Consider the following 9,886-nt stretch of genomic DNA (forward strand, 5'->3'; position numbering starts at 1 on the left):
AGAAAAATTAAATAAGGAAAAAATTGACTATCAGCATGCTCTAACGTAGACAAGGATTAGCCACGTGTAATATCAGTATTTTCAGTTTGTTCGTTACTGTATTCGATACACAGATCAGTAATTTTTTTTAACAATCGACTTGTTACATATTCGCCAATTTTTATGCTGGTACCCATAGAAAGTTTAATGGGAATGGTGTAAAAATCATTGAAAGTACAATAAACATCCATGAAAATCAGTAAATAATGCAACCTATGAATTAGTTTCGGCCTGTAAGGTATAAGCTAAGGAAAACCTTGTGATCACATTATGACAATAACAACAATAATAAGACTAAATTTAGTTAATTACTAAAATATAATACAGGTTACTAATAAAACTGAAAGTTCTTGTCTTATGTACATCATAAGTTTCTGTATTGAAAACTGTAAACAATAAATAAGTTATGGAAAACTATACACATCATTTTACTCAAAAGGACAGGTACAGTTTTATATTTAAGTGAAATACTTACATAAGTGAAATACGAAAAAAATTATCATTTTCGAAAAAAATAAAAAAAACTTTTTAATTAAAAAAAATATAATTTAAAAAATAAAATTAGTGTCAATGTCGTATCATATTTAATGATAAAATAATAAGCACGAAAAGATATTAGAAAAATATCACTAAAAATTCTTCTTACTTAACCTGGTCAAATTACAAACAACAAATGTCAAATTTTTTAATCATGTAACCTTATTTTAGTTGTAGTTATTACAGCATATTGAAGGAGAATTGTTGGAAGTTTGTTTTTTGTTTTTGTGTTTTTTTTTAATAGATGCTGGTGATGTTTGGAATACGGAATGAATTTATATCAACCGTGAATTGGAATAAAAGCTATGATGAAAACGAAAGTAGTGAAATGTCACAGTCACTAGAAGCTACACTGTTAGAATAGCTAGTGGAACCAGGTATCCGGTAATGTTTATTCATGAAAAAACTTTCGTTGTTGTCTACTCATACATTTTTTTTAATTTTTACGAGGTATATGTGCGTGCATGCGTATATCTAAACATTTATATGTCTACCTGCATTCAGTATATACCGATATAAAGAAATTAATTGCAGAATATTTTTCCATACGTAATGTAATCGTAATTTTTTATTTTAATATATCTACTTGGCGACTGATGAACGCAATCAAAACTAAACTGTCTGTCATTAAATGAATATTGTGTACACACAATATATTTTAATTATTTACGTTGTTATCAGGAATGAATTTTGAAATACTTATTTAATAATTCAACTTTTATTTAAATTGTATAAAAATAATAAAATGTTATTTATAACAAAACTTTTCTTCACGTAAACAACGTCTTACAGAATGATGAAGTTCATATGGACGTAAGACATTTTATTCATATCTATTAATATAGGTCAAATAAATTTATGAAATTTCTACAGTTAACATTGGATGTACGTATCTTCTGGGGGAAAAAAGACAATTTACTTAAATACAATTAACATACTAAAATATTAGAATAAATAAAATAGTATTCTTTTGAAAGCACTCAAATACGATCGTAGAGAAGCCACGAAAAACTTTGAAAACGACAGATTAATTCATTGAGGATATAAGGAATAAGACACATGAGAAGGATAAAGAAAAAATAGGACCTTGATTAAGTTATAAATATGTGGGAATTATCGAGAAATGAAGGGCTGCAGAGAAAAAAATTAAAAAGTTACAAAGAAATAAAGGATGTAAGTTAGCTACATAAGATTTGAGAATAATCGGTTGACATCATAAAATAAATTTCAGATCTGTTGATCGTCTACGATTCATAGACGAAGAAATGGTAATCGAATAAATTTTCATAATCTTTTATGAGACTTGAATAGTTGTGATAATAGTAAACTTTCAGAAACGTGTTTTATATTTCATAATGTAAAAATATTAAAGTAGCCCGCACTTATGAATTCACTTTAATCGTATCATTTTTGTAAAATTTAAATTTAAGAGAAAGTTTGGTAGAATTTAGAACTTGAGTTACCAGCATTCTTATCAAATAAAAATTTAATTCAAGAATCCAGGTATTGAATTTTATTAGTATATGAATTAGAAAAAATTTGTAAAAATCACACATACAGAAAGTATAATGATACAGTAAGGAATTCTGAATACACATATGGGTACGGAACAATGAAAATGTTAATATAAATACGAGTAAAATTTAAAGAATTGTACAAAACAAGAATCTATTAGATAAAGAAATAAATAAATGATGTAAAATTATTTATTTATTGATTATTATCTATTTTTTAAGTATTTCCATATCGCTGAAATCATAAATAAACATCTGATTCTCATGCCAATCACCGGGTTTCTTTCTTCGTGTAACTTATAAGCACGTGTAGACAAATACATTCAAACTTAATAAACGTGTGAATATTAAGTATAAATAAATACTAATAACAAAAAAGACGATTCTATTTAAAACTATTACTTTTTTAATATTTAAATTAGTTTTGCAGATAGATCATTGCTCGGCATTGACAAATAAAATTTTAGATGTCAGGGATATACTTTTTCTGTTATCGAACAAATGAAAGAAAAATCCGTAATAAGTAACATCCTGTGTATCATTCAGAATACGTAATTATAGTAATAGTCGTAATAAAAATAACAATACAATGCTATAACACGTGATTATCAAGTACCGTTCAGCTTGGGGTTACCTATGTACATAGACAGTTTTACCGTTTTAACTTCCTGTCTCATAAAATAAACGCATGACTATTCTATTTAGCAAGCAAATGTAAATTCCTAATCGCGTCATTTTATTAATTACACAAAAGTAAATTAATTAAAAATTTACTTCCAACAGAAACAAAAACAACAAAATAAAGAAATATAATAACATAAAACAAATGTAACACCCTCATATTCATACGAGTCATGGTAAAGGGGAAACAAAGTATAATATAAACAATATTAGAACTTAATCGTTCATAAGAGCTATAACAATTTTTATGATTTTTATTTCGTCTCCGATTAAAAATCTGTGTCAGGATTTTATAATTCTCATGTAACGAAATATAATATGATAAATGTGATTTTACTTATATTATGTTTCGTGAATAATATATTTGAACAAATTAATTTGATTGTAACCTTTACTACAAAAAAGTAATTATAGTAATAAAATTCACTTTTCGTTTGAAATAAACCGTGATTTAATTTCTTATAAAAATTGCCGATTTACTTATCAATTTCATAAAAAAAAGCGCTCAATCACTAAATCTTTCAAATTATAATTTTAATTAGTTTTTAAAATTATAACCTGTAAATTAGATAATTTATTAATTTACGTATATTGCTAAATTAAATTATAGAAAAAAATACAAATAATATATTATTCAAATAGATTATAAACAATAACTTTTGTAAAGAATAAACCTACACATTTATTTGTAAACAAAGGAATTAAAGAAAGAAAAAATAATATTACAGAACAAAGGCAATAAATATATGAATAGAAGAAAAAACAGGCGTACCCATACAACAGTTAAAATAACCAGATGTCGTTCGATCTTACCTTTACAATAGGTTATTTGTAAAGAGTAATATTATAAACTTCTGGAAATATACATATGTGAAACACAATCCGCAAATTTAATTGTAATTGAATTAATAGTTTTTCAAAATGTTATTTTAAAATTGTAGTATCGATTAATTAGAACAAAATTAGACTGGAAGTTTTTAACACTTTTGACAACAATTTTTTATCGATATGTAATATAGTATTCTTTGTTTTACTTAATAAATTATAATCCAGTCGCAATACATTTTTAACAATACGGTATTTTTTAAAGAAAAAATTAATATTTAATATGTAAAATAAAAATAAAAAACTTTTATCAGTAATTAACATGAATTTAATAAACATTAAAAAACAAAAAGAAGCGCCTACCTTACAAAAACTATTAAAGAAAAACTTCCTTCCACGAGTTAAAAATGTACAATACTGTAACAAGAACGTTAGAGAATAATACAAGGAGCAATAATACTGATGCAATAGATTACATACCAAACTCTACCACCTTAACGTTAGCGGCCGCGGCGTCTCGCGTCACTACCGTGTCGGGACTGAATTCTCCCCTCCCAACCAGTTCAATCCAGGTGTACTGGAGTCAGCGACTACGTTGCTTCAGAAGCGAGAGTTCTACAAACAGGATTTCTATCGTAAGCAGAGCAACCGAACATATCCGATCGTTTACGAAAGTTTTCAAACTTCATAGCGGTAATTTTAAATCGTATTCATCATTTATACTTGTACTAAACCCGGGATTACAGAGGTATAATGACGTTTAAAACTTTGATTAATTTGGTGCGTGCACAGAAAAGTAATGCCGGGTGAAAAAGGACTTCACAACTTTAAAAGCATATAAAAATTTTGTTTAGATAACTTATAGATTCGGTTGAGTCTCATTTCATAGAAAAACACATCAAATTTTGACTCACGTAGTTCATTAGTACCGAATTCGGCCACCGGGGCTGTCACCAGTGTTGTTAAAAATAGATACATTTGCTTGTGCGGAACGTGCTCGCTGTGTATTTTTATTTCACAATTTGCAGTCACAACTGCAGTTCAACGTAATTTACGTAGAGAATACGGTAGCGAACCTCCTAGTAGGCGTACAATTTACTCTTGGCATCAAACCTTCGTTGAGATAGGTTGTTCTGTTATAAATATAAAATCACTAGGACGCTCGCGTGTTCCTGAAGCTGCTGTGGAACAACTCGGAGATAGATTTGCCCTTAGTCCGAAGAAATCAACTCGACATGAGTTACGTAAGACTGGCATTCCATAAACGACTGTTTGACGAGTATAACGTAAACGATGGCACTACAAGCCGTACAAAACGTTGTTCAACACATTATAGATGACCGCACAGTTTCTCGGCTGCAGTTTTGTGTGGAAATGTCGGATAGAATTGCACACAACAATACTTTTTTAGACAATGTAATTTTTAGTGATGAGTCAACGTTTCACATCAGCTGCAAAATTAACATCCATAACTGCGAATATGGGGTAGCAAAAACCATCATGAAACTTTGCAGCACATTCGTGATAGCCCTAAGGTCAATGTTTTCAGTGCCCTAAGCAAACATAGACTGTACGGCCCGTTCTTCTTCCAGGAGGCAACTGTAAATGGTATCGTTTATCTGGACATGCTTCAAAATCGTCCAGTTCCTCAGTTAGATGATGATGGCCAAGATGGATGACATTATTATCAGCAAGACGTGGCACTACCTCACGAAGTCCGAGATTTTCTTGGTACTCGAGTCCTAGATTGGTGGATCGGTTGTAAAGGTCCAATCGCATTGTCACCTCGCTCCTCAGATTTGACCCTACTAGATTTTTCCTGTTGGGTTTCATTAAAGATCGGGTTAGTGTACTGCCTTGTCTGCTGATCTTGTTGAGGTATGGCTTCAAGTCGCAGCTGCAGAGGTACGCCCGACTTGCAGTCTGGAAGGAAATCGATCTATTAGCCAATCGAACCAAACCGAATGTCGGGTGAAAAACTTGATGTGTTTTTCTATGAAATGAGACCTCAACCGAATTTGTAAGTTGTCTAAACAGATTTTTGTATTCTTTTAAAGTTCTGAAATCCTTTTTGAATCATCCGATATCACTAGGCGTACTTTTCTTTTTCCTGTTTAGCCTCCGGTAACTACCGTTTAGATAATTCTTCAGAGGATGAATGAGGATGATATGTATGAGTGTAAATGAAGTGTAGTCTTGTACATTCTCAGTTCGACCGTATCTGAGATGTGTGGTTAATTGAAACCCAACCACCAAAGAACACCGGTATCCACGATCTAGTATTCGAATCCATGTAAAAATATCTGGCTTTACTAGGACTTGAACGCTGTAACTCTCGACTTCCAAATCAGCTGATTTGGGAAGACGCGTTAACCACTAGACCAACCCGGTGGGTTAAACTAGGCGTACTTACCGAACGCTTGTTACCTAAAAGTTCTTTGACTTCATCATTTTACTCTAAATTTAACAAATTCAGGTGTACATCAAAACAGAATTAACAATTGGAAGTTAAAATAAAGTATAAAACTGAATTATTGATTGTCGGCAATTTCGTCAATGCCGAAAGTAATCATCCGTATTGCTTGCGATGTCGCAAGCTCTGTTTCCAGGAACACCGGCCATCACAAATCGTTGAGTGTAAATGAGTTGCTTCCAGTGTATCATCATTTTTTGTTGTATTTTTTAACTACAGTATATACCATAAATACAAAATAATTATATTCACTAAGAGGGGTAAACTCTGTAAGTTACCCCTCTTACAGAACGTTACAAAACGTTGTAAAGCCACAATTTTGAAACGAGAAATTTTACTAAAAATCGTTACATATACGTTATTACATTTAATAGCAGAGAAACTTACCATAAAATTTTCAAAAATTTAGAAAAATAATATAAATTTTTAGTAAAATATTTCATTAACAAATTTGAATTTTAAATATGAAAATACATATGCAGTGTTTGTTCGCTTTATTTTTCATTGTTTTTTAACAAATTATTAGCTTATTTGTTGGCAATTACAAAATTAAAAAACTGAAATAACAGGTACTATATAAATCGAAACATTTAACTTTATGTGAAAATTAAAATTTACACAAATATGCTACTAGTAAGGAGTGGACAACTCAAATAAAAAATATGTTAGGAATTGCAAATCAAAACAAATCAAACAATTGAGGTTTGTTCGAAATTTTTTTTCATATTTATTTTTTTCAAAACTGAAACAAAAATCTGATTATCATAATATGAAGAGTTTCATGACAGAGAGGTAGCACTTCCCTCTTTATCTGGAAGATCCTATCTAATCCGGTCAGGCTTACTATTTTTTACATGCAACAAAATTCATCATTTACTCATATATATATATATATATATATATATATTGCTCCTATAGAATAATTAATTTTATTTGAAATCTTAAATCCTAGGCGGTGCTTAAACTTAAAAATAATAACAGCAAAACGACCCTTATGTCGACCCTTATGCCGACCCTTACTGTCGATGCACTTAACAAAAAAAAAAATTAATATCATGAAAGTTACATTCTTTAACTAGAAAAATTGTTTAATTCGAACGGGGTTTTGCTTTATAAAGGTCAAAATATTTTTATCCTCAGTAAAATTCAGGAGCCGGGGATAATTGCGTGCTTGTTGTTTGTCTACTCCTGTAATTCCAGAATGGATGTACCGAGTTTCATGAAAACAATTCTCCTCCATTACCCATGTGAGATAACACAGGGTATTATAATGACTGTAGTAAAACAACAAAATGGGGGACTTCAGAAATAATTTTCTCTAAACCAAATTATTTAAAAGTAATCAAGTTAAAGTGGGTTTCTAAAATATTATAGGGTTCCACACAAACATTATATTCGGAAAATAGTTATTAAGGATGAAATAATTTATGATTGGTTAGAAATAATAATATAAATATTATATTACACAATAGATTAAACAAATTAGTGAAAACTTATATTTAAATATTTTAATTAAATTGAAGTGTTCTGTAATTCGAAATTAGAACTGAAAGAAAACAACGAAAGAAAAAAGACCTCATGACATAAAAACAAAAAACTAATAATAATAATATTTAAAATGCAATTTAATACGAAAATAATATATAAAATATTCAGCGACAGTAAACTTTAAATCATAATAAACTTTTCGTTCACATCAAATGTTAAGAGAGTGATGCAGTGTACGTGTGACGATTTGCAAACTCCCCCTCAAAAATATAAACCTTAGTACCAATTCCTAGAATCCTGTCATAAGAAATCATATGATTTTGTTTTTCCTATTTTTTTTCATGATAAAAAAATAGTTTTATTATGATTTAGTTAAGATCAACTAACGGTATAATTTCGTTACTTTACTTTATTCTCTATTCCTAATGTGTACGTTGCAATCTGCTCAATTTGTGAGCAGTAAACAACCTCACGAACCGATGAGATGAGGATGATATATGAATGACGCGTAAATGAGGTGTAGTCTTGTACAAACTCAGATCGATCGTTTTCATCGAAAAATGTGTTTGTTAATTTAACCCCAACCACAAAGGTACATCGGCATAGGATTTGAACCCCAGAATCTTTAACGATTTTACTACTAGACTAGATTATTTTTAATCTTTAAAATTCTAATTTTTATATTCGAGAAAAAATAAAGAACAATATATTAAAAATATTTTTTTCGAAAACAGCTTCCGGATTACCCAAAATTTTAATTCGTAATTAGTTAATTAGTATATTGTTTTTATATATAATTTATTAAGTCGATTAAATCTACGGTTGTAATTCTTGAAATTCGTTAAACAATAGATATTAATATAATTAAAATCGATTTTTAATTAAATTCATGTAAATTAATCTAAACTTATATTTCATTCAGTAACAGTATTAACGTATTCAAGAAAATTCTGTTAGTTAGACGTATTAGAATCTTTCTGATTCATTTATTTTTAAAAATCTCCTGTATATCATAATTAAATTTAATAAAATTAAAACATGTGAACTACAAATTCCTTATCGCATCCTGAAATCATTCGTTTTATAATCGATTAATCTACATCGTATTCAAAACGTCTTCTCATATTTTCTAAGGCTTTGTTGATTTTGGTCTTGCAGGCAGCTGTGCCCTTGTTCGTCAAATGAGTGTTCCTGTAGATTTTTAAATCTCTGGATTGCTAGATAATTATATCTTGATAATTAGAACCCAACAAGAGAATAATGATCAAGAAACATTATCGAGGAATCGTCAGCTGACAATTAAAAAAAATGTATAACTAGTGAAACCTGTCCTCAACTTATCTATTGCAAGAGAAATAAAGATTAACACGGTACACATTTCTACACACGGTTTCATAATTTGTTTTGGAGTATTAATATTATAGACATTTTTTTTAATTATCTGGACAGGAGAAAAAACCGTAAACAATTTTTTATTTTATTTTACGTTAATATTTAGTTTATTATACTAGTATTTTCACAAATTATCTGTAAATTTTAAGGTGTTTCCTTTTATAAAAATAATAGGAAAAAAATTACTTAAATGTTATTAATATAGCTTTGAATATTTTTCTTTTATATTTCACAATAAGAAATTGTTACCGTAAAAAGATTTTCTTGCTTCAACCTAAGAAATATTTCTGCGTACGTCCCTTAACTTCACGTATTCATTTCTTAAAGAAATTAAACCTATGTAGTCTATCTACTATTATATTACAGGAGGCCTATTATATTCTATGAGTGATGTCATTATCACTCCTTGATAATGACATCAACACACCACATAAATACATAACAAATATTAATAAATTATATATATATATATATATATATATATATATATGTGTGTGTGTGTGTGTGTGTGTGTGTGTGTGTGTGTGTGTGTGTGTGTAGGATTGCTAATAATAAATCTTTACCTTAAGAGCAAGTATAACTTAAAAATGAAAATGAATACCTGTCTTTTCCAATTCAGCTGCTATAAATTTAGCAGGATATGTGAATAAAGATGATATTTTGTAAAAATATTTATCAGACTAGTTCTCTTATAACATCTATAAACAATGAACAAAAATTCTTATTTTAAAGTACTTCATTTTTAAAATAAAATTTATCATATGAAAAATAAAACTTATACAAGCTTCCACTAATATCTTTCTACGATAAGATATATTCTTTGTTAAGTGCATTGAATCATAATGTGTAACAGTACATTACTGGTTTATTTATTATGTAAAAAATTTCAACGTTAAATTAAAAAGAAAACCCTTAAAACAAGGAAAGATGATTAAGC

General features: G+C 28.9%; 1 protein-coding gene across 8 annotated transcripts in view; it reads right to left on the bottom strand.

Annotated features, from left to right (window-relative positions):
• Positions 1-9,681, bottom strand: part of sano (CABIT domain-containing protein serrano) — a 96,006-nt gene extending 86,325 nt beyond the window's left edge. For 2 of the 8 annotated variants that reach the window (XM_075360755.1, XM_075360757.1), the window contains exon 1: positions 9,551-9,681. The gene's annotated coding sequence lies outside the window, so the exon portion shown is untranslated. Of the gene's footprint in view, positions 1-3,959; positions 4,216-9,198; positions 9,222-9,550 lie in introns of those variants that run through there. The other 6 variants (XM_075360752.1, XM_075360753.1, XM_075360759.1 and 3 more) reach the window with 5 other exon arrangements.
• Positions 9,682-9,886: the final 205 nt, after the last annotated feature.

The sequence above is a fragment of the Lycorma delicatula genome, chromosome 3 (assembly GCF_047948215.1).
Source record: "Lycorma delicatula isolate Av1 chromosome 3, ASM4794821v1, whole genome shotgun sequence".
In the NCBI taxonomy this organism is placed as follows: domain Eukaryota; kingdom Metazoa; phylum Arthropoda; class Insecta; order Hemiptera; family Fulgoridae; genus Lycorma; species Lycorma delicatula.